This window comes from Choloepus didactylus, chromosome 27, assembly GCF_015220235.1.
Source record: "Choloepus didactylus isolate mChoDid1 chromosome 27, mChoDid1.pri, whole genome shotgun sequence".
NCBI lineage: Eukaryota > Metazoa > Chordata > Mammalia > Pilosa > Megalonychidae > Choloepus > Choloepus didactylus.
This window is the reverse complement of record NC_051333.1, coordinates 919893-925892: the sequence shown is the minus strand read 5'-3', so window position 1 is coordinate 925892 and position 6000 is coordinate 919893.

The window sequence follows — 6000 nt, the reverse complement described above, 5'->3', positions numbered from 1 at the left end:
CGGCCACCAGGGAGGTCACAACAAGAAGCTTCCCTGGAATTCCAGAGGCGGTGCTCCCTCCTGATCTGCAGTGACCCCCACCTGCCTGGCTCTCGGCCACCCACCTGGCCAGGTGCTTGGGGAGAGGCTGCTCTTCACCAACCAAGCTCTTGCCTGTGCCCCAGCAGGTAGGTCAGTTCAGGCACCGTGTTCACAGAGAAAGAGGACATGAGTGTTCTGGTGAAGACAAAGAAGAACCTCTCTCTGGAGGACGGTATTTGGAAGGAGTAAGGTTTCAGGGTGATGCTGTTCCCATGCACGCAAGGCAGGTGCTGCCCTGTAACCCGGGAACCAAGAGCACAAACAATTCCTGGGCCCCAGGCACAGCGGGCAGTGCTGCCTGCCCACACAGTGCCGTTGCCCTTCAACTCTGTCCTACAAAACCCAACACTGTGTGAGTGTACACCCCTTTCACACACAGCCATGGATCCTCAGACTTGTGCATTTTAGGAAACCCACACCGTGACTGGGATAAATGAGGACATTTACACAGACATCAGCTATCACTGATTCCCAGGCTTCTACCACCAAGGAAGGCAGAGGAAAGCACTATGCAATGAAGGCGCATCTTCAAAAGTCAGCTAATTTAGCTTCTTGAGAAACTCATTGCAATGGCCCTGTTTGCCTTATTCTGCTGGCGACTGGCGAACAGGGCTTCACTGGCGCGTGCTAATCAAAGACCAGTGTTTATAAACTGTCTCATGATTCCTCATGCAGCTTCGATCTGTGAAGGTGCAAACTGAGGTAAAGGTAACCTGTATAAGCTAAGCTAGGCTTGGGACAGAAATTGATCCTTGCACCGGGAACCTCACAAACATGATGTTGCACGAAGGCCACCGGGCACAAAGCAGTGCACAGCGGTTGATTCCGCTTAATGGATGTTCAAGGGGCCGATCCAGTCCATGGGTGGGGAACGCAGGAGAGCGGTGCCTCTGGGAGGCACTGATGGGGAGAGGGCGGGTGGGGCCTGTGGGGGGCTGAGGATGCTCCAGGCATTGGTCCAGGTGGAGTCAAACAAGCGGGGACACAGGTAAAACATGCACCAAGTTGGGTACTAGAGATTGCACCTTACTAAACATTAGTTATATCTCAGTGAGCAAGCAAATGAAAAAAGAAAGACTGTTGCTCCAAGAGGATGATGTTGTCTTTGGATAGCAGCCTCCTAGAGGGGTGAGACCTGGATTCAGAGCCAGGCACCTACGCAGGGGAAAAACCACAGGGGGGTGGTGAGGGCTAAGTGAGCCGAGCAGGGCGGTGCCTGGAAAAGACCTGATGAGGAGTCAGTGCTCAGGGGAAGTCAGGTGTGACCATTATTATAAACTACTGTTCCTTCAAATTCACCCATATTGTTTACTTAAATGAGTTTCCTCAAACAGGAGTCTTGTATCATTCCACTAAATGGGAAAACAAGTTCCACTTGCTACAAATTGATGGTTACCAACAAAATGCTACAATGCAATGCAAATAACAGGATCACAGCAAGCTCATGCTGCCTGCTCAGGGCTGGGGTGGCAGGTTGCTCCCTTTGTGGAAAAGAAAAATTAGTAGTCTGGGAGGGATGGGTGAAAAATGGCAGTAAACCTGGACCTTTTCCTGATGACAGTCAGGAGGCAGGACAGGGAAGAGGAGAAAGGAACAGCTTTCCCAGGGACCCACCCATGCTGGTCACCTCCCTCACCAGCAGAGAAGTGTGGCCTGGGCCTTGGGAAACAAGGGACCATCGCGTAGGCACCAAGGGCCAAAGAAACCTTTTAACTGAGATTGTGGGGACACCTGAGCCAACTAAGCTCAGCTCGTCAGCTTCCCTCTGGTGGGAACCAGAATGAGGACCTCAGGCTACAGCCAGGCTCGGTGCTGGGGTGAGTGGTCCCGGGAAGGGTGGGCTCAAGTAGCCATCTCCTGCCACAAGGAAGCCCAGCGGAAAATGCTGGCTGAAGGGAGAGAGAGAGAGATGAATCACCTACACAGACAAGAAGAGAGGAATCTGGGGGTCTCAGAGAATAAGGACTGGAGCAGCCACTTCCTACTATGAACTGAGACAGAAATGCCCTGATGAAAAGACAGTGATACACGCAGACCCAGAGAAAGAGAGAAATCAGGACAAGAGATGGAAAAGGTAGGACACAACTGTGCTTCCACACACATCCTAGGGTCAACTGCTCATGGGGCATGGCTGGACGTCCTACCCTTGGGCCCTGCGAGGCACCCCCATTTCCGTGCAACACATTCCCTTCACCTGGGTCTGAGCGTTACAAGAAGGACTATGTTTCGTGCCCAGTGAAACCTGATAGAGACAAAGGGAGAGGAAGCAGGAAGAGGTGAGACTGGAACAAGACAGGAGCCACAGGGACGAGGGAGAGCCGGTTCCAAAGGCCGCCGCCACCAGCCAGGCCTCGAGGGAGAGGCTGGGGCCAAGAGGGAGTCTGCAGGTCCTTTACACGAGAGAGGTGAGGCCTTAGCCAGTCACACCAGGAGCCCACAGGTCTCCAGCATCACCTCCCAGTACAGGGTCCTCTGGGCCAGGTCCGGCTGTCCCCACTCCTCCTGGGTAAAGGTCACGGCCACGTCCTTAAAAGATGACTGATGCCTGGAATGTCAGAGGCGGCCGCAACCTTGGGGCTGTAGGGTAGGCTTCTAAAGGCAACACACTATAGAGTGAGGAGAACCAGCAGTTTGGGGATTACTAGATGGGGCAATCAGAGAGGGCTCGTCTCAGGAGGGGACACTGGAGCAAGAATGGAATGAAGCCATGGAGGGTGCTACGTGGCAGCAAATGAATAAATAAGACAATGAGTGTAAACAGGGTGATGTGCTAGATAGAGGAAAACCCAGGACCTGCTGTGCTTTTGCATACAAAGGGACACCGGGCTCTTACACACTATTATTACTGGATATCTTATTGGACTCAAATTTCAAATACTAATAAATGTTAAACAAGTCAATGAATTCACTGCCAGCTCCACTTGCAGTAAACAGATGGCAAATGCAAAGACGAATCCAGTGAACTTCTTGGCTTCCAGCCTGCCCAGGAGGCCCACTCCATCCTAGCAGGAGAGCAGCAATTCTACAAACCTCCTGCCGGCCTTTGTCCCCGGGCGCTCACCTGAACAGAGCCGCAGCTCGGCACAGGGCCCGTGGCTGGACGTCAGACCAGGTGAGCGCTTAGGATGGAACCTCCCCGGAAACAGCTCCAGACAGATGCTCCCCGGGGTGTGCCCTCTCCTGGTACCCTCAGCCCGGGGGAGGAACTATTAAAGTTCCCATTTTATGTCCAGGAAAATGCAGGCCAAGTGCCGAGACAGCACTTGCTCAGGGTCACAGCCCAGGAAGGGGCACAGCTGGCAGGCACGCGGAGGTCTCCCGCCTCTGCAGCTCCGGCTCTCCCCGCGGACGGCTCCTCACGGTTCCTTGCGGGCCGCGCGGCGTGAGGCGGGTTCCGGGACGCCGGAGGTCACGCTCCCGCCCCGCGCCCCGCGCAGCTCCGCGTGTGACCCCTGGTGTGGCCGCCACCCCCACGGATTCGCAGGCCCCACAGCAGGGAGAAGGGAACGCAGAGTCCCGGGACACCGCCATCCCCCGTATCGGGGCTTCGGGCCCGTGTGGTGTGTGGGGGCGGGGAGGGGGTCCCAGCGGGTGACGACGAGGGTCCCTCCACCTACTGCACCGGGTCCCTGACGGCGCGGGTCGCACGAGGCGGGCGGCGGGGGGTCCCGTGGGCTCGGCCGAATCCTCCCCCAGGACCCACCCAGGCGCGGAGGCGGGTCCCGTCCTGCCTCCTGTCCCGCCCTGCTCGGTCCCGGAGAGCCGCCCGGAGAGACGCCGCCGCTCCGCGCTCACCTCAGAGCAGGTGCGGACCGAGCCGCAGCCACGTGACGCTCTAAGGCGCCGACGCCGGAGGTCTCGCCCGCCTACCTCGGCTCAGGAACGCGCTCCGTCCACGGCCTTCTGGGTAATGTAGTTTCGGTCCTGCATCCGCCAGGCGACGGGTATCCTTCCGGTTCGACCGTCACGTGGACAACAGACCTTTTGGAGTGGTCCTCCCGAGGCGTCAAGGAAGGGGGCGGGGCTTCGCTTCTTCTTAAAGGGCCAGCGCACAGATTTTCATGCAGTATGGTCGGCAACCTACCATAGAATTGTGGACCTATTATTTCAGACGCTCCTAAAAGTCTGCACATCCAAATCACACCATAACGACTCAAAGACACCACGAGCGTCCACTCGTAGTTGCAAGTTAACAATCTTACAGCTCTTCTAAAACTTGTAGACTGCAACTTCAGAGTCAATACTGTGAGAAAATTAAATGTAAGTGGTAATTGTACGCATTGCTGAATTACAAGGACAGTCGAATTCCCAGTCTCAGCAGATTTCTCATTTGAAAGGGCATTGATCTGGAAACATGCACATCACTTTGAGCCTCCTTTCTCAGTAGAAGTAGGTTGCCCAGCAGTGTTAGCTGATTTAATATTCCCAAAACAACCACTGCAGAGGAACCATTATTCCCATTTCTCAAAAAAGTAATCAGTGGCTCAGAGAGGGTTAATGACTTCCACAAGGGCACACAGCTGCCCAGCACTTGAGCTGGGAGCTCTACAGTGTCCTAAATTGGCTTGCCTGTTCCCTCCTGTCCTTCGTGAAGGGGGACTGCCAGATTCCTCCTCTCCAGACCGTCTCCTGAACACCAGACCTTCAATTTATCACACCCCAACACCTCAACAACTCCAGCAGGGGCCTCAAGCCCTGCTCCAGAGCTCTCCCGCAGCTCCCCGGCCCTGAGCTAAGACCCCCAGCGTGGACAGCATCCCCACTGCCTAGGCATCCGGACAGGGTCCTCAGTGTCATCCAGGCCGTCAGCCCTGCCCTTGCTGCCACGTGCACTGACTCATCCCAAGGGCCTGCTGGTCTCCCTCAGCACTGCTCAGTGTGCTCACTGGCGCTACTGTGGGTGGTGCGACTCTTCACAGTGACCTCGCATGTCCGGTCCCTGTGGCTCCTCCACCCCATCTCCTCTAGCAGGTGACTAACCCACTGTCCCCTCAGCCCTGTAGGGAAAATGCAAATCAGTGAGTGCCGCTGACTGCTAATCTCCAGAAACAAGTCCGTTTTCTGGGAGTCACACCTGGCCAATCTTATCCTAAACTGGTGGCACATGGGCTCACCTCTCCTGTAAAGCAGGTAAACAGTCTGCCCCCTGCTCTGGTCAGACAGCTGCTCACAGGTACATCTCCAACGCTGAGCACCTGGCTCCCTGTCCTGACTCCCATCAGGGCCTCCTCAAACCTGCAGGGTGGCAGAAGGGGTGTTCTTGCCAAGCCAGGAGGGGCCTGCCTCCTCATTTTTAGTCCACCAGGACCATGACTGTGTATATATGGGGCCCAACACCAGGCCTTGGGCGTCCCTATTACATGCCTGTCCTGTCACACCTGCTGTGGTACGTCACTAACTCACTTCTGTCTCAAAGATCTTGATGTACTTTGCATACACAAATTGTCGGCCCCATGTGACACATCTCTTCTGTTGTGGCTGTGGTGTGTGTGTGTGTCCTGACTGTGCTGAGTTGTGTCACTATGATACATACACCTGTGCATGTCTCTGGGCTGTGCTGCAGTGTCATCATCACACATTTGGCATCCACAATTCTTGTAATGTTTGTTTCCAGGCTGCATTGCGGTGTGCTAGCCAAACAGTCAGTTTCCGGATGTGTCATCATCACACACTTGTCACTAGGACCAGACTCCAATCACACATCTTATCAATATCCAGAGTTCAGGAAATATGGGGGAAGAGTGAGCAGCTAAACAGCATCAGGGAGATGCAGTAAGTCAAATCTAAAATGCGGCAAATTTGAATGGAAAAAATGGCTTAGCAACTTCAAGTAATAAAAATTTAAAGAGGCCAACAGTACCGATACATTAACAGATTTACAAAATACACCCATGAAGAGCCTAAAGGATACACTTTCGA